At 44.8% G+C, this 25,101-nt stretch overlaps 1 pseudogene; it reads left to right on the forward strand.

Annotated features, from left to right (window-relative positions):
* The window catches only part of LOC123994934, a 144,416-nt pseudogene that overhangs the window by 62,028 nt on the left and 57,287 nt on the right, over window positions 1-25,101 (forward strand).

Genomic DNA, 25,101 nt, shown 5'->3' on the forward strand with positions numbered 1-25,101 from the left:
ATTTGTTGTGAATGCACATGCGTAAAAAACAACACAAGAACATATGGAGGTTTCATGCCTCCGAAAATTCATGAGCTGGTACGAGTTTGTTTACACTTTCCTAGCGTATTTGAATAACAAGGTCTATTCACTTTCAATTAGGAATTTATTTCATTTCTTGAATGAATGGGCTCATTCCCAGTCAAAATGCTATCTGCGTGAATTCATCTGCCCTTCCCCCTCCTCCCTTGTCCCATGTTTGGGAATTCCTCTCCAGAGTGGTGACGTTGTGACATTCCCAAACGTTATTCTAATCCCTGGGTAGGATTCCACCCTTATTTTCCTGGATTGTTCACACACACACACACACACACACACACACACACACACACACACACACACACACACACACACACACACACACACACACACACACACACACACACACACACACACACACACACACACACACACACACACACACACACACACACACACACACACACACACACACACACACACACACACACACACACACACACACACACACACACAGTGACATTTTTCCTGTGTCACTCTGTGTGTCATTAAGCCCTAGCGATTATCTAACAGGTCCCCACATTTTATTTTTATTTTTTTATTTCACCTTTATTTAACCAGGTAGGCAAGTTGAGAACAAGTTCTCATTTACAATTGCGACCTGGCCAAGATAAAGCAAAGCAGTTCGACAGATACAACGACACAGAGTTACACATGGAGTAAAACAAACATACAGTCAATAATAAAGTATAAATAAGTCTATATACAATGTGAGCAGTTAGGTGAGAAGGGAGGTAAAGGCAAAAAGGCCATGGTGGCAAAGTAAATACAGTATAACAAGTAAAACACTGGAATGGTAGTTTTGCAATGGAAGAATGTGCAAAGTAGAAATAAAATTAATGGGGTGCAAAGGAGCAAAATAAATAAAATAAATACAGTAGGGAATGAGGTAGTTGTTTGGGCTAAATTATAGGTGGGCTATGTACAGGTGCAATAATCTGTGAGCTGCTCTGACAGTTGGTGCTTAAAGCTAGTGAGGGAGATTGAAGCTTGTCTGGAGGTTAGTTAACACAGTGTTATACAGAATGGTGTCGTCTGCGTAGAGGTGGATCAGAGACTCACCAGCAGCAAGAGCGACATCATTGATGTATACAGAGAAGAGAGTCGGGCCAAGAATTGAACCCTGTGGCACCCCCATAGAAACTGCCAGAGGTCCGGACAGCAGACCCTCCAATTTGACACACTGAACTCTATCAGAGAAGTAGTTGGTGAACCAGGCGAGGCAATCATTTGAGAAACCAAGGCTGTCGAGTCTGCCGATGAGGATGTGGTGGTTGACCGAGTCAAAAGCCTTGGCCAGATCAATGAATACGGCTGCACAGTAATGTTTCTTATCGATGGCGGTTAAGATATCGTTTAGGACCTTGAGCGTGGCTGAGGTGCACCCATGACCAGCCCTGAAACCAGATTGCAGAGAAGGTATGGTGAGATTCGAAATGGTCGGTAATCTGTTTGTTGACTTGGCTTTCGAAGACCTTAGAAAGGCATGGTAGGATAGATATAGGTCTGTAGCAGTTTGGGTCAAGAGTGTTCCCCCCTTTGAAGAGGGGGATGACCGCAGCTGCTTTCCAATCTTTGGGAATCTTAGACGACACGAAAGAGAGGTTGAACAGGCTAGTAATAGGGGTGGCAACGATTTCGGCAGATAATTTTAGAAAGAAAGGGTCCAGATTGTCTAGCCCGGCTGATTTGTAGGGGTCCAGATATTTCAGCTCTTTCAGAACATCAGCTGAATGGATTTGGGAGAAGGAGAAATGGGGAAGGCTTGGGCGAGTTGCTGTTGGGGGTGCAGTGCTGTTGACCGGGGTAGGAGTAGCCAGGTGGAAAGCATGGCCAGCCGTAGAAAAATGCTTCTTGAAATTCTCAATTATGGTGGATTTATCAGTGGTGACAGTGTTTCCTATCTTCAGTGCAGTGGGCAGCTGGGAGGTGTTCTTATTCTCCATGGACTTTACAGTGTCCCAGAACTTTTTTGAGTTAGTGTTGCAGGAAGCAAATTTCTGCTTGAAAAAGCTAGCCTTGGCTTTTCTAACTGCCTGTGTATAACGGTTTCTAGCTTCCCTGAACAGCTGCATATCACGGGGGCTGTTCGATGCTAATGCAGAACGCCATAGGATGTTTTTGTGTTGGTTAAGGGCAGTCAGGTCTGGGGAGAACCAAGGGCTATATCTGTTCCTGGTTCTAAATTTCTTGAATGGGGCATGTTTATTTAAGATGGTTAGGAAGGCATTTAAAAAAATATCCAGGCATCCTCTACTGACGGGATGAGATCAATATCCTTCCAGGATACCCCGGCCAGGTCGATTAGAAAGGCCTGCTCGCTGAAGTGTTTCAGGGAGCGTTTTACAGTGATGAGTGGAGGTCGTTTGACCGCTGACCCATTACAGATGCAGGCAATGAGGCAGTGATCGCTGAGATCTTGGTTGAAGACAGCAGAGGTGTATTTAGAGGGGAAGTTGGTTAGGATGATATCTATGAGGGTGCCCGTGTTTAAGGCTTTGGGGGGGTACCTGGTAGGTTCATTGATAATTTGAGTGAGATTGAGGGCATCAAGTTTAGATTGTAGGATGGCTGGGGTGTTAAGCATGTTCCAGTTTAGGTCGCCTAGCAGCACGAGCTCTGAAGATAGATTGGGGGCAATCAGTTCACATATGGTGTCCAGAGCACAGCTGGGGGCAGAGGGTGGTCTATAGCAGGCGGCAATGGTGAGAGACTTGTTTTTAGAAAGGTGGATTTTTAAAAGTAGAAGTTCAAATTGTTTGGGTACAGACCTGGATAGTAGGACAGAACCCTGCAGGCTATCTTTGCAGTAGATTGCAACACCGCCCCCTTTGGCAGTTCTATCTTGTCTGAAAATGTTGTAATTTGGAATTAAAATTTCAGAATTGTTGGTGGTCTTCCTAAGCCAGGATTCAGACACAGCTAGAACATCCGGGTTGGCAGAGTGTGCTAAAGCAGTGAATAGAACAAACTTAGGGAGGAGGCTTCTAATGTTAACATGCATGAAACCAAGGCTATTACGGTTACAGAAGTCATCAAAAGAGAGCACCTGGGGAATAGGAGTGGAGCTAGGCACTGCAGGGCCTGGATTCGCCTCTACATCGCCAGAGGAACATAGGAGGAGAAGAATAAGGGTACGGCTAAAAGCAATAAGAATTGGTCATCTAGAAAGTCTGGAACAGAGAGTAAAAGGAGGTTTCTGGGGGCGATAAAATAGCATCAAGGTATAATGTACAGACAAAGGTATGGTAGGATGTGAATACAGTGGAGGTAAACCTAGGTATTGAGTGATGAAGAGAGAGATATTGTCTCTAGAAACATCATTGAAACCAGGAGATGTCATTGCATGTGTGGGTGGTGGAACTAATAAATTGGATAAGGTATAGTGAGCAGGACTAGAGGCTCTACAGTAAAATAAGCCAATACTCACTAACCAGAACAGCAATGGACAAGACATATTGACATTAAGGAGAGGCATCCTTAGTCGAGTGATCAAAAGAGTCCAGTGAGTGGAGTGGTTGATTTGGGGGTCACGGCGATTTAGACAGCTAGCCAGGACATCGGTAGCAAGCTAGCATAGGATGGAGGTCTGTTGTTAGCCACCTCTTGCGTTCCGTCAGTAGATTAGTGGGGTTCCGTGTGGTAGAGGGGATTAGTAGAGGGGACATGCCTCTCTCCCGCTGTCATTTTGGTGATGTCATCTATAATGAACAAAAATATAAACACAACATGTAAAGTGCTGGTCCCATGTTTCATGAGTTTAAATAAAAGATCCCAGAAATGTTCCATATGCACAAAAAGCTTATTTCTGTCTGTAATTAAGACTGATTTGCTGGACCTGGCTCCCCAGTGAGTTTCAAAGTGCCTCTGGAAGCAACGTCAGCAGAAGAACTGCTCGCCGGGAGCTTCATGAAATGGGTTTCCATGGCCGAACAGCCGCACACAAGCCTGAGATCACCGTGCGCAATGCCAAGCGTTGGCTGGAGTGGTCTAAATCTTCTCCGCCATTGGACTCTGGAGCAGTAGAAACGCCTCCTCTGATGAATCATACTTCAACAGTCCGACGGACTAATCTGGGTTTGGCGGATGCCAGGAGAACGCTACCTGCCTGAATGCATAGTGCCAACTGTAAAGTTTGGTGGAGGAGGAAAAATGGTCTGGGGCAGTTTTTCATGGTTCCGGCCCCTTAGTTCCATTGAAGGGAAATCTTAACGCTACAGCATACAGTACAATTACATTCTAGATGATTCTGTGCTTCCAACTTTGTGGCATCAGTTTGGGGAAGGCCCTTTCCAGTTTCAGCATGACAATGCTCCCATGTACAAAGCGAGGTCCATACAGAAATGGTTTGTCGAGATCGGTGTGGAAGAACTTGACTGGCCTGCACAGAGCCCTGACCTCAACCCCATTGAACACCTTTGGGATGATTTGGAACGCCAACTGCGAGCCAGGCCTAATCACGCAACATCAGTGCCCGACCTCACTAATGCTCTTGTGGCTGAATGGAAGCAAGTCCCCACAGCAATGTTTCAACATATAGTGGAAAACCTTCCCAGACGAGTGGAGGCTGTTATAGCAGCAAAAGGGGGACAAACTCCATAGGAATCACCATGTTTTTGGAATGAGATGTTCGATGAGCAGGTGTCAACATAGTGTACCTCCCAATCTCTCTCATTCAATCTAATGAACTGAAAAATGGCACTCCACTTCCTACTCCACTTCCTACTAATCTTTAGCCTAATTGTGTGTGTGTCTGTGTTGCTGTGTTTTGTGTCTTCCATGTTCGTGTTGTGTGAGTGTGCCCACGCTCATACACACCAGCCCTCTCAGGAAAACCTGGAAAGAGCCCAAAAAGAAAGAGGCCATGAGACCAGTTGTCATGGCAATGATGTTTCTTTCTCTGTTCATATCAATAGGAGGCCTACTCCCTCCTGGGCTACTCCCTCAAGCTTATGCTCTAGCCCGGCACTAACAGACCAGAATCAGTTGATGGTCCAGATTGAAGACCAGGATGTGTTGATTATTTATTTAAATCAAGTTTGTAATAAATGCCTCTATTTGAATGTTTTTGTCTTCTTAAAATTGCTCATGAAAGAGGAGTGTGCAAGGATCTCATATATTCAGTAAGTTTCATATGCCAAACAAAACAAAATGGGAAATGTCATCTACAAAGCCAATTTGTGCTCGCCTGCCTTGCCTTGCCCAGCAGGCTCCCCTTTGGTGGTCTGAATCCGCCGGCATGTGGTTGGAGATCGTTTGGTTATGCCTGTGGGTAGCCATTTTGTTTGTTTCTCTCACTCAACTTCCACTCTCCCACTTTCTCCCTCCCACCAAGCCAGGTAGGTCAGGGAGGGAAGGAGGATGATATGGAGAAAGAAACTGTTAGTTAATAGGGATGAATGGGAGGGACGGAAAGATATGTCCTCAGTGAGTTTCAAATTGCAATGCCAATAAAGCATATTGAGTTAAAATATGACAGGTGTTCGGGAAAAGTGAGAGACGAGGTGGGCAGTGTTCCCTCAAATGTTTTTGCCGCTGAGCAAATTTTAGGTCTTGTGAGCGGAAACTTGAATGTTGTGAGAATTATGTGCAACTTCCGGTGCTCGTTTACAGTGACCACTGAGGCTGTACCCTTACAGTTTATAGCCAATAGCCAATAGGCTATTGTGGCAATTTGAGCATAATGTAGGCCTACCAACAAAACCAATGGAACAAATTCCGTAACATTTTCAAATGGAAATAGCATTCAGATGTATGCAATATAGCCTACAGTAGCCTATATGTGGGGGTCAATGCAGCCTTACATTGCATGACACTTTAAAAAATGCTTTTTACATTATGAAGCATTGACATTTTAATTTGTAAATTTTTTTTTGCTTGGTTTGTAATGTCTTTAAACTGCCTTTTACTGTGTTTACTTTACAAAATCAAATGAATTATTACCATACAGAGATTTAGACAATGTAAGCTACCCCTCTGCCTATTGGCTTATTTGCATATTTCACCTGACAGATTGAAATGTAGGCTAACACGGAACCCAAACCGGCTAGACGCGTGCTCCATCGTGAAATAATAAAAATAAAAATAATAAATCACAGTAGTTGTGATTTAGTGCGCAACAAGTCCCCACCTCAGGAGTAATTGTCTGTTGGCTTTTCATAGCCGTATGATTTTTCAACGCCAATACCCATACCGATTATTGGAGGACCAAAAAAAGCCGATACCGATAAATCGGACAATTTTTGTATTTATTTATTTGTAAAAATGACAATTACAACAATACTGAATGAACACTTATTTTAACTGAATATAATACATCAATCAATTTCGCCTCAAGTAAATAATGTTTAATTTGGTTTAAATAATGCAAAAACAAAGTGTTGGAGAAGAAAGTAAAAGTGCATTATGTGCAATGTAAAAAAGCTGTTTCAGTTCTTTGCTCAGAACATGAGAACTTTTGAAAGTTGGTGGTTCCTTTTAACATGAGTCTTCAATAGGTTGTAGATGTTTTAGGTTGTAGTTATTATAGGAATTATAGGACTATTTCCCACGATACCATTTGTATTTCATTAACCTTTGACTATTGGATGTTCTTATAGGCACTTTAGTTTTTCCAGTGTAACAGTATTGCTTCCGACCCTCTCCTCGCTCCTTCCTGGGCTCGAGCCAGGTACACAACAACGACAACAGCCACCATCGAAGCAGCTTTACCCATGCAGAGCAAGGGGAACAACTACTAGAAGGCTCAGAGCGAATGACGTTTGAAACGCTATTAGCGCGCGCTAACTAGCTAGCTATTTCACTTCTGTTACACCAGCCTAAACTCGGGAATTGATAGGCTTGAAGTCATAAACAGCGCAATGCTTGACGCACAACGAAGAGCTGCAGGCAAAACGCACAAAGGTGCTGTTTAAATGAATGTTTACACGCCTGCTTCTGCCTATCACTGCTCAGTCAGATACTTAGATACTTGTATGCTCAGTCGGATTATATACAACGCAGGACACGCTAGATAATATCTAGTAATATCATCAACCATGTGTAGTTAACTAGTGATTATGATTGATTGTTTTTTATAAGATAAGTTTAATGCTAGCTAGCAAGTTACCTTGGCTTACTGCATTCGCGTAACAGGCAGTCTCCTTGTGGAGTGCAACGAGAGAGGCAGGTCGTTATTGCGTTGGACTAATTAACTGTAAGGCTGCACGATTAGATCCCCCGAGCTCACAAGGTGAACATCTGTCGTTCTGCCCCTGAACGAGGCAGTTAACCCACCGTTCCTAGTCTGTCATTGAAAATAAGAATGTGTTCTTAACTGACTTGCCTAGTTAAATAAAGGTATATATAAAAAAAAAAAAATCGTCAAATCGGCGCCCAAAAATACAGATTTCCGATTGTTATGAAAACTTGAATTCGGCCCTAATTAATCGGCCATTCCGATTAATCGGTCGACCTCTAATCTCTACCGCTCCTGCTGTCTCTAGTGAGTTGAAAACAGCTGTTCTGTGACAGGTAGCACGTCCGGTGAACAGGTCAGGGTTCCATAGCTGCAGGCAGAACAGTTGAGACTGGAGCAGGAGTTTAACTAGCTATTTAACTAGCTTACTGTTGCTAGCTAATTTGTCCTGGGATATAAACATTGAGTTATTTTACCTGAAATGCACAAGGTCCTCTACTCCGACAATTAATATACACGTAAAACAGTCAACCAAATCGTTTCTAGTCATCTCTCCTCCTTCCAGGATTTTTATTTTCTGGACTTTACATTGTGATTGGCAACTTTCACACATTAGGTGCATTACCGCCACCGACCTTGTTTGTCTTTGTCACCCATGTGTGTATAACCAATGAGGAGATGGCATGTGGGTACCTGCTTCTAGAAAACAACAAGGAGATGGGAGAGGCAGGACTGGAAGAGGCAGTGCGATCAGCATCAGAAATAGAACTGACTTCTATTTTAGCCCTTGGCAACGCAGACGCTCGTTGGCGCGTGCGAGAGGTGTGGGTGCAATAATTGAATAATATAGATTTCTACATTTATTTTGTAACGCACAAAGCGGTGTAGTCAGGGTATAAGCCTACACGTTTTGTACTCTTGTAGGAAGCAGTAACTCCTATAAGCCTACACGTTTTGTACTCTTGTAGGAAGCAGTATCTCCTATAAACCTGCACGTTTGTACTCTTGTAGGAAGCAGTATCTCCTATAAACCTGCACGTTTTGTACTCTTGTAGGAAGCAGTATCTCCTATAAACCTACACGTTTTGTACTCTTGTAGGAAGCAGTATCTCCTATAAACCTGCACGTTTTGTACTCTTGTAGGAAGCAGTATCTCCTATAAACCTGCACGTTTTGTACTCTTGTAGGAAGCAGTATCTCCTATAAGCCTACATGTTTTGTACTCTTGTAGGAAGCAGTATCTCCTATAAGCCTACACGTTTTGTACTCTTGTAGGAAGCAGTATCTCCTATAAGCCTACACGTTTTGTACTCTTGTAGGAAGCAGTAACTCCCCATTGCTGACCTATACTTATCTATAACTGGGCAAATAACTTGCTAATTAGCAAAGAACATCAACAAATGTGGAAATATGGCTCTCAACTGATCTGGTTGTTGCATTGAAAAGGGGCGGACAATCTTGATTCGATCACAGAAAAAAACATTGATCTATATAATGCAAACTAATTGTGCTAAATAATATACATAGAGGGAGAGAGACTGAGGGATACAGACAATGAAGAGGTAATATAAATAGAGGGAGAGAGACACAGACAGTGAAGAGGTAATATAGAGGGAGAGAGACTGAGGGATACAGACATTGAAGAAGTAATATAAATAGAGGGAGAGAGACTGAGGGATACAGACATTGAAGAAGTAATATAAATAGAGGGAGAGAGACTGAGGGATACAGACAGTGAAGAGGTAATATAGAGGGAGAGAGACTGAGGGATACATACAGTGAAGAGGTAATATAGAGGGAGAGAGACTGAGGGATACAGACAATGAAGAGGTAATATAAATAGAGGGAGAGAGACAGACAGTGAAGAGGTAATATAAATAGAGGGAGAGAGACTGAGGGATACATACAGTGAAGAGGTAATATAGAGGGAGAGAGACTGAGGGATACAGACAGTGAAGAGCTAATATACTGAGGGATACAGACAGTGAAGAGGTAATATAGAGGGAGAGAGACTGAGGGATACAGACAGTGAAGAGGTAATATAAATAGAGGGAGAGATACTGAGGGATACAGACAGTGAAGAGGTAATATAGAGGGAGAGAGACTGAGGGATACATGCAGTGAAGAGGTAATATAGAGGGAGAGAGACTGAGGGATACAGACAGTGAAGAGGTAATATAGAGGGAGAGAGACTGAGGGATACAGACAGTGAAGAGGTAATATAAATAGAGGGAGAGATACTGAGGGATACAGACAGTGAAGAGGTAATATAAATAGAGGGAGAGATACTGAGGGATACAGACAGTGAAGAGGTAATATAGAGGGAGAGAGACTGAGGGATACATACAGTGAAGAGGTAATATAAATAGAGGGAGAGAGACTGAGGGATACAGACAGTGAAGAGGTAATATAAATAGAGGGAGAGAGACTGAGGGATACAGACAGTGAAGAGGTAATATAAATAGAGGGAGAGAGACTGAGGGATACAGACAGTGAAGAGCTAATATAAATAGAGGGAGAGATACTGAGGGATACAGACAGTGAAGAGGTAATATAGAGGGAGAGAGACTGAGGGATACAGACAGTGAAGAGCTAATATAAATAGAGGGAGAGAGACTGAGGGATACAGACAGTGAAGAGGTATTATAAATAGAGGGAGAGATACTGAGGGATACAGACAGTGAAGAGGTAATATAGAGGGAGAGATACTGAGGGATACAGACAGTGAAGAGGTAATATAAATAGAGGGAGAGATACTGAGGGATACAGACAGTGAAGAGGTAATAAATAGAGGGAGAGATACTGAGGGATACAGACAGTGAAGAGGAGGTATTATAAATAGAGGGAGAGATACTGAGGGATACAGACAGTGAAGAGGTAATATAGAGGGAGAGAGACTGAGGGATACAGACAGTGAAGAGGTATTATAAATAGAGGGAGAGAGACTGAGGGATACAGACAGTGAAGAGGTATTATAAATAGAGGGAGAGATACTGAGGGATACAGACAGTGAAGAGGTAATATAAATAGAGGGAGAGATACTGAGGGATACAGACAGTGAAGAGGTAATATAAATAGAGGGAGAGATACTGAGGGATACAGACAGTGAAGAGGTAATATAGAGGGAGAGAGACTGAGGGATACAGACAGTGAAGAGGTATTATAAATAGAGGGAGAGATACTGAGGGATACAGACAGTGAAGAGGGAGAGATACTGAGGGATACAGACAGTGAAGAGGTAATATAGAGGGAGAGAGACTGAGGGATACAGACAGTGAAGAGGTATTATAAATAGAGGGAGAGATACTGAGGGATACAGACAGTGAAGAGGTAATATAAATAGAGGGAGAGAAGAGACTATAAATAGAGGATACAGAGAGTGAAGAGGTAATATAGAGGGAGAGACTGAGGGAGACAGTAAGAGGATACAGACAGTGAAGAGGTATTATAAATAGAGGGAGAGAGACTGAGGGATACAGACAGTGAAGAGGTAATATAGAGGGAGAGAGACTGAGGGATACAGACAGTGAAGAGGTATTATAAATAGAGGGAGAGATACTGAGGGATACAGACAGTGAAGAGGTAATATAAATAGAGGGAGAGAGACTAAGGGATACAGAGAGTGAAGAGGTAATATAGAGGGAGAGAGACTAAGGGATACAGACAGTGAAGAGGTATTATAAATAGAGGGAGAGGGACTGAGGGATACAGACAGTGAAGAGGTAATATAAATAGAGGGAGAGAGACTGAGGGATACAGACAGTGAAGAGGTAATATAAATAGAGGGAGAGATACTGAGGGATACAGACAGTGAAGAGGTATATAAATAGAGGGAGAGAGACTAGGGATACAGAGAGTGAAGAGGTAATATAAAGAGAGACTAGGGATACAGACAGTGAAGAGATTATAAATAGAGGGAGAGAGACTGAGGGATACAGACAGTGAAGAGGTAATATAGAGGGAGAGAGACTGAGGGATACAGACAGTGAAGAGGTATTATAAATAGAGGGAGAGATACTGAGGGATACAGACAGTGAAGAGGTATATAAATAGAGGGAGAGAGACAGATACAGAGAGTGAAGAGGTAATATAGAGGAAGAGAGACTGAGGGATACAGACAGTGAAGAGGTATTATAAATAGAGGGAGAGACTAAGGGATACATACAGTGAAGAGGTAATATAAATAGAGGGAGAGAGACTGAGGGATACAGACAGTGAAGAGGTAATATAGAGGGAGAGAGACTGAGGGATACAGACAGTGAAGAGGTATTATAAATAGAGGGAGAGAGACTGAGGGATACAGACAGTGAAGAGGTAATATAGAGGAAGAGAGACTGAGGGATACAGACAGTGAAGAGGTATTATAAATAGAGGGAGAGAGAGACTGAGGGATACAGACATTATAAATAGAGGGAGAGGTAATATAATATAGAGGAAGAGAGAGACTGAGGGATACAGACAGTGAAGAGGTAATATAGAGGGAGAGAGACTGAGGGATACAGACAGTGAAGAGGTAATATAGAGGGAGAGAGACTGAAGGAAATTACAAAACAGAGGGAGAGATGCAAGACTAATTGATACAGACAGTGACTGTGGGATTAGTTGGCCATAGTCTCATTTCAGAACAGTATGCAGCCATTGCTCCTGGCACCAACATGCTCAAAATCTGCAGGTTTTCTCTCCGAGACAATTTCTTCGGCAGGATGGAAAGTAGCCCAAACAAACATTTTTAATAAGCAGCCAGATACATAAATGTTCAGATTATGCCAAATGTTGCTAAGAGTAACAATGTGACTTTTGGGCCATATGTTCAGTTTTCTTCCTTTTTCATAGCAGGGTTTCCTTGTTGGTGAAGACACCCAGGGAGTGCACAGTTTTGTTCTCTCTCATCTCTAACACTGGCATATATGTAGCCTAGTGTTTAGAGCGTTGGGCTAGTAACCGAAAGGTTGCTCGATCGATTCCCCGAGCTGACAAGGTACAAATCTGTCATTCTGCCTATGAAAAAGGCAGTTAAACCCCCTGTTCTTAGGCCGTCATGAATAAGAATTTGTTCTAAACTGACTTGCCTGGTTAAATTAAATGTAAAAAACACTCCTGATTTGCCCGATCAAGGACTTGGTGATCAGTTGAGAAGGTCTGAATGACAGACAGGCAGTAGGGCTGCACAATATAGGCAAAAAATGTAATCATTTATTTATTTTTCGACCAAATATTGCAATTTGACTTGATATAAATCAAACCGCTTGGGTGAACTGTTGGAATCATAGTAATAGAATGATTTATATTAAGAAGCAAAGTGGAACGCAGCATCGTTGGGGCGGCAGGTAGCCTCGTGGTTGGGCCAGTTACCAAAAGGTTGCTGGATCGAATCCCGAGCTGACAAGGTAAAAATCTCTTGTTCTGCCCCTGAACAAGGCAGTTAACCCGTTGTTAATAAGAATTTGTTCTTAACTGACTTTCCTAGTTAAATAAAATAAAAATTGTTCTTCAAAATATTGCATGCGATATGGATATTGCACATGTCGATATTAGGATGTGAATTTGAATTAATTGTGCAGCCCTAACCGACAGACAAGCAGGGTGCATTCTGTGCAATTCAACATCGACACGTTTTTAATGTACCAGACATCAATATGATTACATATTGTCCTAGTTCTGCAGAATGTGTGTATTCTGGAGGGCACCCACAGACAAAGTGAACCAGATAGTGATTTAGAAAGAGAGTGGTGCTCCAATTCAGTTAGATAGGGAGGGACTTAGCCTGATGGCTGGTGATTTTTCCATCTAACTGTAGGCTTTGATTTCACATTCCCTCAGCCTAGCGCTTCGTGTCCAGTCATGGCACATCACTGAAGCAATTGGCACAATGCATTCAAGGCCTATGAGAAATGGCTATGAGAGTGTTTGGAGGCACACGCGCACCCTTGTGTGTTGTGTGTTTCTCTCCTGCCCCCTGGAACACACACACTTACACATCACCCATGTGTGTTTCTCACCCTTTCCATGCTCTGTATCCCGTACCCTACACACTCCTGTCCCCCTGGAACACACACACACACACACATCACACACACACACACACACACACACACACACACACACACACACACACACACACACACACACACACACACACACACACACACACACACACACACACACACACACCCCATGGTGTTTCTCCTGGCTCTGTATCCCGCTGCACACACTCCTGTCCCCCTGGAACACACACACACACCACCCATGTGTGTTTCTCACCCTTTCCATGCTCTGTATCCCGTTTCTTGTCCCCCTGGAACACACCACACCTGTTATCTGCCCGATGGTGGTGGCCTGGAGGCTGCCAGAGTTGCTGTGAGCTGCTATTGTGGTCTCTACTCATCTGTCTTTTCTTGTCTCTGCCTGCCTGCCTGCTTGCCTGTTTACCTGCCTGCCTGCCTGTCTACCTCCTGCCTGCCTGCCTACCTGCTCATCTACCTGCCTGCATCCTACCTACCTGCCTGCCTGCCTCCTCCTTCCTGCCTACCTGCCATTCCTGCCTACCTACCTTCCTGCCTTTCTACCTTCCTGCCTTTCTACCTTCCTGCCTTTCTACCTTCCTGCCTTTCTACCTTCCTGCCTTTCTACCTTCCTGCCTTTCTACCTTCCTGCCTTTCTACCTTCCTGCCTGTCTACCTTCCTGCCTGTCTACCTTCCTGCCTATCTGCCTGTCTACCTGCCTGTCTGCCTGTCTACCTGCCTGTCTACCTGCCTGTCTGCCTGTCTACCTGCCTGTCTACCTGCCTGCCTGCCTGTCTACCTTCCTGCCTGCCTGCCTGCCTGCCTGCCTGCCTGCCTGCCTGCCTGCCTGCCTGCCTGTCTACCTATGGCCTGTCTGCCTGCCTGCCTGTCTACCTGCCTGCCTGTCTACCTGCTTGCCTGCCTGTCTACCTGTCTACCTGTCTACCTGCCTGTCTACCTGCCTACCTGCCTGTCTACCTGCCTGCCTGTCTGTCTACCTATGGCCTGTCTACCTGCCTGCCTGCCTGTCTACCTGCCCACCTACCTATGGCCTGTCTACCTGCCTGCCTGCCTGCCTGCCTGCCTGCCTGCCTGCCTGCCTGCCTGCCTGCCTGCCTGCCTGCCTGCCTGCCTGCCTGCCTGCCTGCCTGCCTGTCTGTCTGCCTGCCTGCCTGCCTGCCTGTCTGCCTACCTATGGCCTGTCTACCTGCCTGCCTGTCTGCCTGTCTACCTGTCTACCTACCTATGGCCTGTCTACTTGCCTGCCTGCCTGCCTACCTATGGCATGTCTGTTTCCATGTTTTTTTGTTTTTGGGGTAATACATATCAATGTACCTATCCATTGGGGTAATACATATCAATGTACCTATCCATTGGGGTAATACATATCAATGTACCTATCCATTGGGGTAATACATATCAATGTACCTATCCATTGGGGTAATACATATCAATGTACCTATCCATTGGGGTAATACATATCAATGTACCTATCCATTGGGGTAATACATATCAATGTACCTATCCATTGGGGTAATACATATCAATGTACCTATCCATTGGGGTAATACATATCAATGTACCTATCCATTGGGGTAATACATATCAATGTACCTATCCATTGGGGTAATACATATCAATGTACCTATCCATTGGGGTAATACATATCAATGTACCTATCCATTGGGGTAATACATATCAATGTACCTATCCATTGGGGTAATACATATCAATGTACCTATCCATTGGGGTAATACATATCAATGTACCTATCCATTGGGGTAATACATATCAATGTACCTATCCATTGGGGTAATACATATCAATGTACCTATCCATTGGGGTAATACATAACAATGTACCTATCCATTGGGGTAATACATAACAATGTACCTATCCATTGTAATACATAACAATATCCATTGGGGTAATACATATCAATGTACCTATCCATTGGGGTAATACATATCAATGTACCTATCCATTGGGGTAATACATATCAATGTACCTATCCATTGGGGTAATACATATCAATGTACCTATCCATTGGGGTAATACATATCAATGTACCTATCCATTGGGGTAATACATATCAATGTACCTATCCATTGGGGTAATACATATCAATGTACCTATCCATTGGGGTAATACATATCCGTTTTACAAGGGTATGTTTGGCAGTATGAGTGAAGGATGCTCTGTTGCGAAATAGGAAGCCGATTCTAGATTTAATTTTGGGTTGGAGATGCTTAATGTGAGTCTGGAATGAGAGTTTACAGTCTAACCAGACACCTAGGTATTTGTAGTTGTCCACATTTTCTATGTCAAAAACAGTTCAGAGTAGTGATGCTGGACGGGTGGGCAGGTGCGGGCAACGATTGCTTGAAGAGCATGCATTTAGTTTTACTAGCATTTAAAAGCAGTTGGAGGCCACGGAAGGAGTGTTGTATGGCGTTGAAGCTCGTTTGGAGGTTTGTTAGCAAAGAGTCCAAAGAAGGGCCAGAGGTATACAGAATGGTGTCGTCTGCGTAGAGGTAGATCAGAGAATCACCAGCAGCAAGAGTGATATCATTGATGTATACAGAGAAGAGAGTCGGCCCGAGGATTGAACTCTGTGGCACCCTCATAGAGACTGTCAGAGGTCCGGACAACAGGCCCTCCGATTTGACACACTGACCTCTGTCTGAGAAGTAGTTGGTGAACCAGGCGAGGCAGTCATTTGAGAAACCAAGGCTGTCGAGTCTGCCGATGAGGATGCGGTGATTGACATTGTCAAAAGCCTTGGCCAGGTCGATGAATTACAGCTGCACAGTATTGTCTCTTATCGATGGCGGTTATGATATCATTTAGGACCATGACCAGCTCTGAAACCAGATTGCATAGCAGAGAAGGTACTGTGGGATTCGAAATGGTCGGTGATCTGTTTATCTTGAGTTTTGAAAACCTTAGAAAGGCAGGGTAGCATAGATACAGGTCTGTAACACTTTGGGTCTAGACTGTCTTTGAAGAGGGGGATGACCGCGACAGCTTTCCAATCTTTGGGAGTCTCAGACGATATGAAAGAGAGGTTGAACAAGCTAATAATAGGGGTTGCAACAATTTTGGTGTTCCCAGCCTGGGAACAAACAGCCATCGTTACTGCACCGATTCTTTCCTGAGGCAACCTGGCTAATCTCGTTATGTCACGTGCGCTCACCCTCTACCTCTCTCTCCCTCCCTCCCTCCCTCCACAGTCCTGTTTGAGGTGATAGAGACTCCACAGTGAAACTGTTTGAGGTGAATAGAGACTGAGAAAACGTACAACATCATATTTAGAATATGCCTGGTGATGGAATATGCCAGTGGAGGTAAGTTACTTAGTAATATATCATACAGTACAACATCACATTTAGAATATGCTTTGAGCATAATCCACGAAAAGCACATTTATTTATCTAAAATACAAGTATTATGATTATTATAGTATGACTCCCTTCTGTTGGAGAGCTACCAGCTGTGCAGGCTTTTGCCCAAGCCCTGTGCTAACTCACCTGCTTCAGGCAATCAACGTCCTGATGAGTTGTCTATTAGTGGAATTAGCTGTGTTTGAGGGCAGGGCTGGAGCAAGATCCTGCACAACCAGTAGCTCTCCAGGAGGAGGGTTGGTCTGTCTCCTGATATCCATAGTACTTTATTGTAACACATAATATTGCCTTAATCTAGGACAAATGAGGCTGCCGAACTAGCAATTGATGCTTTGTTGATGGGTTCCAGACATTCAAAATAAGTTGGGAGTCTGAAACTAAATTTTAGAATGTCTCCATTCAGTCAAAGTTGAACTCAAACCTCTCTCGGACTCTCTCTCTCTGTCTCGCTCTCCCTTCCTTCCAGGGGAGGTCTTTGACTACCTCGTAGCTCACGGGAGGATGAAGGAGAAGGAAGCCAGGGCAAAATTTAGACAGGTACTACAGCAGACTGAATTCAGCCCGACACACACGCACATACACTAACATACACACCCCATGTTCAAAGTCACCCTTGCTGGATGACAGATTTTCAAGCCACACCCACACACACACACACACAGACGTAAGCCCCCCCTCACACACAAACATGCTAACACACACACACATATCATCATATTTCGTTGGGAACTGGGAAGATCCTTGGCCATTCCTGTCATTTTCAGCCAATCAGTGAAAGGGGGTCTCCCGTAAGTCCAGACAGGGGCTCCCCTGACCCCACCCCGTCTCCTCATTGGTTCAGGCCACTGTCGCAGTGGAGATGGGGATATATGGGTCACTTGATGTAAGAGCTGGGACAGGGAGCTAGGAGAAGGGGGGTGAAAGGAAGATGGGAGAAAATATGGATGGATAAAAGAAGAGTAAAGGAGAGGGGAGGGGAGAAAATATGGATGGATAAAAGAGGGGAGGGGGAAAAAGAGGGATGGGTAAAAGAGGAGTAAAGGAGAGGAGGGGAGGGGGAGAAAAGAGGGATGGGTAAAAGAGGAGTAAAGGAGAGGAGAGGGGAGGGGGAGAAAAGAGGGATGGGTAAAAGAGGAGTAAAGGAGAGGAGAGGGGAGGGGGAGGGGAGAAAAGAGGGATGGGTAAAAGAGGAGTAAAGGAGTAAAAGAGGAGAGGAGAGGGGAGGGGGAGAAAAGAGGGATGGGTAAAAGAGGAGGGTAAAGGAGAGGAGAGGGGAGGGGGAGAAAAGAGGGATGGGTAAAAGAGGAGTAAAGGAGAGGGGAGGGGGGGGGGGAGAAAAGAGGGATGGGTAAAAGAGGAGTAAAGGAGGGGAGAAGGAGGATAAAAGGGGGAGGGGGAGAAAAGAGGGATGGGTAAAAGAGGAGTAAAGGAGAGGAAGGGAGGGGGAGAAAAGAGGGATGGGTAAAAGAGGAGTAAAGGAGAGGGAGGGGGGGGGGAAAAGAGGGATGGGTAAAAGAGGAGTAAAGGAGGGGGAGGGGGAAAATATGGATGGATAAAAGGAGTAAAGGAGAGGGGGAGGGGGAGAAAAGAGGGGTATGGGTAAAAGAGGAGTAAAGGAGAGGAGGGGGGGGGGAGAAAAGAGGGATGGGTAAAAGAGGAGTAGAGGAGAGGGGGGGGGAGAAAAGAGGGATGGCTAAAAGAGGAGTAAAGGAGAAAAGGAGAGGGGGGGGGGAGAAAAAAGAGGGATGGGTAAAAGAGGAGTAAAGGAGAGGAGAGGGGGGGGGAGAAAAGAGGGATGGGTAAAAGAGGAGTAAAGGAGAGGAGAGGGGAGGGGGAGAAAAGAGGGATGGGTAAAAGAGGAGTAAAGGAGAGGAGAGGGGGGGAGAAAAGAGGGATGGGTAAAAGAGGAGTAAAGGAGAGGAGAAAATATGGGGAGAAAAGAGGGATGGGAAAAGAGGATGGGTAAAGGAGAGGAAGGGAGGGGGAGAAAAGAGGGATGGGTAAAAGAGGAGTAAGGAGCGGGGGGAGGGGGGGGGGGAGAAAAGAGGGATGGGTAAAAGAGGAGTAAAGGAGGGGAGGGGAGGGGGAGAAAATAGGATGGATAAAAGAGGAGGGGAGAGGGGGGGGAGAAAAGAGGGATGGGTAAAAGAGGAGTAAGGAGAGGGGAGAGGGAGAAAAGAGGGATGGGTAAAAGAGAAGTAAGGGAGAAAGGGGAGGGGAGGGGGGAGAAAAGAGGGATGGGTAAAAGAGGAGTAAAGGAGGGGGGAGGGGAGAAATATGGATGGATGAAAGAGGAGTAAAGGAGGGTAAAAGAGGGGAGGGGGAGGGGGAGAAAAGAGGGATGGGTAAAAGAGGAGTAAAGGAGATGGGAGGGGGAGAAAAGAGGGATGGGTAAAAGAGGAGTAAGGGAGAGGGGAGGGTAGGGGGGGAGAAAAGAGGGATGGGTAAAGGGGAGGTGAGGGGGGAAAGAGGGATGGGTAAAAGAGGAGTAAAGGGGAGGAGGGATGGGGGAGAAAAAAAGGGATGGGTCAAAGAGGAGTAAGGAGAGGGGAGGGGGGATGGGTAAGGAGAGGGTAAGGAGAGGGGGAGGGGGAGGAAAAGAGGGATGGGTAAAGGAGAGGGGAGGGGAGGGGGAGAGAAAAGGGATGGGTAAAAGAGGAGTAAAGGGGAGGGGGGTAGGGGGAGAAAAGAGGGATGGGTAAAGGAGAGTGGAGGGGGTGGAGAAAAGAGGGATGGGTAAAAGAGGAGTAAGGAGAGGGGAGGGGGAGGGATGAGGGGGAGAAAAAAGAGGGATGGGTAAAAGAGGAGTAAGGAGAGGGGAGGTGGAGTGGGAGAAAAGAGGGATGAGATGAAGAGGAGTAAAGGAGAGGGGGAGAAAAGAGGGATGGGTAAAAGAGGAGTAAAGGAGAGGAGAGGGGATGAGAAAAGAGGGATGGGTAAAAGAGGAGTAAAGGAGAGGGGGAGAAAAGAGGGATGAGATAAAGAGGAGTAAAGGAGAGGAGAGGAGTAAAGGAGAGAGGAGGTGGAGGGGGAGGGAGAAAAGAGGGATGGGTAAAAGAGAGATAAAGGAGAGAGGAGGAGTAAAGGAGAGAGGAAAAGGGGATGGAGGGGTAAAGAGAAAAGGATAGGGATGGGATAAAATATGAGGATAGTAATTGATATGTATTACCCCAATGGATAGGTACATTGATATGCATTACCCCAATGGATAGGTACAATGGATAGGTACATTGATATGTATTACCCCAATGGATAGGTACATTGATATGTATTACCTCAATGGATAGGTACATTGATATGTATTACCTCAATGGATAGGTACATTGATATGCATTACCTCAATGGATAGGTACATTGATATGCATTACCCCAATGGATAGGTACATTGATATGTATTACCCCAATGGATAGGTACATTGATATGTATTACCCCAATGGATAGGTACATTGATATGTATTACCCCAATGGATAGGTACATTGATATGTATTACCCCAATGGATAGGTACATTGATATGTATTACCCCAATGGATAGGTACATTGATATGTATTACCCCAATGGATAGGTACATTGATATGTATTACCCCAATGGATAGGTACAGTGATAGATATTGTTGTAGTTACAGTGCCTTGCGAAAGTATTTGGCCCCCTTGAACTTTGCGACCTTTTGCCACATTTCAGGCTTCAAACATAAAGATATAAAACTGTATTTTTTTGTGAAGAATCAACAACAAGTGGGACACAATCATGAAGTGGAACAACATTTATTGGATATTTCAAACCTTTTTAACAAATCAAAAACTGAAAAAATTATTCAGCCCCTTTACTTTCAGTGCAGCAAACTCTCCAGAAGTTCAGTGAGGATCTCGGAATGATCCAATGTTGACCTAAATGACTAATGATGATAAATACAATCCACCTGTGTGTAATCAAGTCTCCGTATAAATACACCTGCACTGTGATAGTCTCAGAGGTCCGTTAAAAGCGCAGAGAGCATCATGAAGGACAAGGAACACACCAGGCAGGTCCGAGATACTGTTGTGAAGAAGTTTAAAGCCGTATTTGGATACAAAAAGATTTCCCAAGCTTTAAACATCCCAAGGAGCACTGTGCAAGCGATAATATTGAAATGGAAGGAGTATCAGACCACTGCAAATCTACCAAGACCTGGCCGTCCCTCTAAACTTTCAGCTCATACAAGGAGAAGAATGATCAGAGATGCAGCCAAGAGGCCCATGATCAATCTGGATGAACTGCAGAGATCTACAGCTGAGGTGGGAGACTCTGTCCATAGGACAACAATCAGTCGTATATTGCACAAATCTGGCCTTTATGGAAGAGTAGCAAGAAGAAAGCCATTTCTTAAAGATATCCATAAAAAGTGTTGTTTAAAGTTTGCCACAAGCCACCTGGGAGACACACCAAACATGTGGAAGAAGGTGCTCTGGTCAGATGAAACCAAAATTAAACTTTTTGCCAACAATGCAAAATGTTATGTTTGGCGTAAAAGCAACACAGCTCATCACCCATCCCCACTGTCAAACATGGTAGTGGCAGCATCATGGTTTGGGCCTGCTTTTCTTCAGCAGGCACAGGGAAGATGGTTAAAATTGATGGGAAGATGGATGGAGCCAAATACAGAGGACCATTCTGGAAGAAAACCTGATGGAGTCTGCAAAAGACCTGAGACTGGGACAGAGATTTGTCTTCCAACAAGACAATGATCCAAAACATAAAGCAAAATCTACAATGGAATGGTTCAAAAATAAACATATCCAGGTGTTAGAATGGCCAAGTCAAAGTCCAGACCTGAATCCAATCTAGAATCTGTGGAAAGAACTGAAAACTGCTGTTCACAAATGCTCTCCATCCAACCTCACTGAGCTCGATCTGTTTTGCAATGAGGAATGAGAAAAAAAATTTGTCTCTCGATGTGCAAAACTGATAGAGACATACCCCAAGCGACTTACAGCTGTAATCGCAGCAAAAGGTGGCGCTACAAAGTATTAACTTAAGGGGGCTGAATAATTTTGCACGCCCAATATTTCAGTTTTTGTTTGTTCAAAAAGTTTGAAATATCCAATAAATGTCGTTCCACTTCATGATTGTGTCCCATTTGTTGTTGATTCTTCACAAAAAAATACAGTTTTATATCTTTATGTTTGAAGCCTGAAATGTGGCAAAAGGTCGCAAAGTTCAAGGGGGCCGAAGACTTTCGCAAGGCACTGAATATAGTATGTTGTTTTGTTGACAGTAATCAGTCACTAGCTAGTATTGTTCAGCCCCTGCTTACCTGGATGGGGAAACCCCCCAGATCTAACATACACACACAGACACACACCGTGCAAGACTCAGTACTGGCCACAGTCACTTCCCTGTTGTCCAATCAATGAAGTTCTGAGAAGTGGGTGCGGGTTCTCACGCAAGCACACACACAAACACACTCACACACCAAACAGTGTTGACCAGTCCCAAATGAACCCCAAGCTCCTCTGTCACGTGTCAAACTCCAAATCTAAAGGGCTGTAGTTAGAATAACTTTTATAACAACAACTACAAATCCAAGATGGCATAGCAGTCAGACGTCTTGTCGTGTCCCTTGTATATATCGTTTTTTTAAACATATTTTTCTTCGCATATCTTTTAAAACATTTTGCTAAAACTCAACATCCTGCAACCCGCCTCACCCAATGTAGCGTGGATCTGCTTTTTTTTTTCTAAAGTATTTATATTTACTTCTGATCCGAACCCCTCAACTGAAGCTAGCCAGCTAACCACCAGCTATCAGTCAGCAAACCATTGCTAGCGGTCATCAGCTAACCTTTAGCTCGGAAAGCTCTCGCCAGTTCGAACAACGCGACTCTAACCAGAGCATAACGGAACTATTTTTTTATCCCTGGATTCCCACCGCAAACAGAACATTTTCAGCTGGATCTTCACAACTAGCTAACTAGCTAACCGCAACCCCGGATGATTACTCCTGGCTAGCGTTTCCATCCACCTAGCTTGAAGCTAGCCCGGCCAGAGCTCCTGTGCTACCACCGAAGAATATTCCTGGGCTACAATATCCGGACCCATGACCGGTCTATCGATGTCACCGCATGAAGAGGCATAAACAGACTCACCCCATCGCGACGTCCCCCAAAGGCTAACTTTCTAGCCCTTGCTATCTGCTTGCTTGCTAATTCGGCCTGCTAACTGCTAGCTTGTTTAGCCCCGGTCCAATAACTGCTAGCTTGTTTAGCCCCGGCCTGCTAACTGTCTGAATTGCTGCGTCCCCAGCCAGCCCAACCACTCACTGGTCCCATATTTACTTTCAATCCCTTTTCGATTTTTAATTCGATTATACCTTCCGGTAACCTGCCTCACCCAATGTGATACGGAATCGCTATTATTTTTCATTTTTAGAACACATTCAAGAACCTCTAGAAGCTAACCAGCTAACTAGCTACAAGCTATTTAGTCATTGTTAGCCACTGCTAGCGGCTTTTACCTTCTGCACAGCCAGCGAGTTTTTTTAGCCTGGATAATACTCACCAGTCTAGCTTCCCTGTCCCATCCACCGCTGCCCCCTGGACACTGTGATCACTTGGCTACATAGCTGATGCCTGCTGGACTGTCCATTAATCACGGTACTCCATTCTGCTTGTTTATGTTTTATCTGTCGGCCCCAGCCGCACTCAGGCTCTGTGTGTAGTTAATCTGACCCTCTCTGCCTAGTCAACGCCATTTTACCTGCTGTTGTTGTGCTAGCTGATTAGCTGTTGTTGTCTCACCTACTGTTTTAGCTAGCTCTCCCAATCAACTGTATGTACTGTAAGATTACTGTATGCCTCGCTGTATGTCTCTCTCAAATGAAAATATGCCTTGTATACTGTTGTTCAGGTTAGTTATTGTTTTAGTTTACAGTGGAGCCCCTAGTTCCACTCTTCATACCCCTGATACCTCCTTTGTCCCACCTCCCACACATGCGGTGACCTCACCCATTACAACCAGCATGTCCAGAGATACAACCTTTCTTATCATCACCCAGTGCCTGGGCTTACCTCCGCTGTACCCGCACCCCACCATACCCCTGTCTGCGCATTATGCCCTGAAAATATTCTACCATGCCCAGAAATCTGCTCCTTTATTCTTTGTCCCCAACGCTCTAGGCGACCAGTTTTGATAGCCTTTAGCCGCACCCTCATACTACTCTTCCTCTGTTCTGCGGGTGATGTGGAGGTAAACCCAGGCCCTGCATGTCCCCAGGCACCCTCATTTGTTGACTTTAGAGATCGTAAAAGCCTTGGTTTCATGCATGTCAACATCAGAAGCCTCCTCCCTAAGTTTGTTTTACTCACTGCTTTAGCACACTCTGCTAACCCTGATGTCCTTGCCATGTCTGAATCCTGGCTCAGGAAGTCCACCAAAAATTTGGAGATTTCCATACCCAACTATAACATTTTCCGTCAAGAACTGCCAAAGGGGGAGGAGTTGCAGTCTACTGCAGAGATAGCCTGCAAAGTAATGTCATACTTTCCAGGTCCATACCCAAACAGTTCGAACTACTAATTTTGAAAATGACTCTCTCCAGAAATAAGTCTCTCACTGTTGCCGCCTGCTACCGACCCCCCCTCAGCTCACAGCTGTGCCCTGGACACCATTTGTGAATTGATCGCCCCCCATCTAGCTTCAGAGTTTGTTCTGTTAGGTGACCTAAACTTGGATATGCTTAACACCCCGGCAGTCCTACAATCTAAGCTAGATGCCCTCAATCTCACTCAAATCATCAAGGAACCCACCAGGTATAACCCTAAATCTGTAAACAAGAGCACCCTCATAGACGCGATCACTGCCTCATTGCCTGTATCCGCTACGGAGCCGCAGTCAAACGACCACCCCTCATCACTGTCAAACGCTCCCTAAAACACTTCTGTGAGCAGGCCTTTCTAATCAACCTGGCCCGGGTATCCTGGAAGGACATTGACCTCATCCCGTCAGTTGAGGATGCCTGGTCATTCTTTAAAAGTAACTTCCTCACCATTTTAGATAAGCATGCTCCGTTCAAAAAATGCAGAACTAAGAACAGATATAGCCCTTGGTTCACTCCAGACCTGACTGCCCTCGACCAGCACAAAAACATCCTGTGGCGGACTTCAATAGCATCGAATAGTCCCTGCGATATGCAACTGTTCAGGGAAGTCAGGAAGCAATACACGCAGTCAGTCAGGAAAGCTAAGGCCAGCTTCTTCAGGCAGAAATTTGCATCCTGTAGCTCCAACTCCAAAAAGTTCTGGGACACTGTGAAGTCCATGGAGAACAAGAGCACCTCCTCCCAGCTGCCCACTGCACTGAGGCTAGGTAACACGGTCACCACCGATAAATCCATGATTATCGACTTCAACAAGCATTTCTCAACGGCTGGCCATGCCTTCCGCCTGGCTACTCCAACCTC

Source organism: Oncorhynchus gorbuscha, linkage group LG14 (genome assembly GCF_021184085.1).
Source record: "Oncorhynchus gorbuscha isolate QuinsamMale2020 ecotype Even-year linkage group LG14, OgorEven_v1.0, whole genome shotgun sequence".
Taxonomy (NCBI): Eukaryota; Metazoa; Chordata; class Actinopteri; order Salmoniformes; family Salmonidae; genus Oncorhynchus; species Oncorhynchus gorbuscha.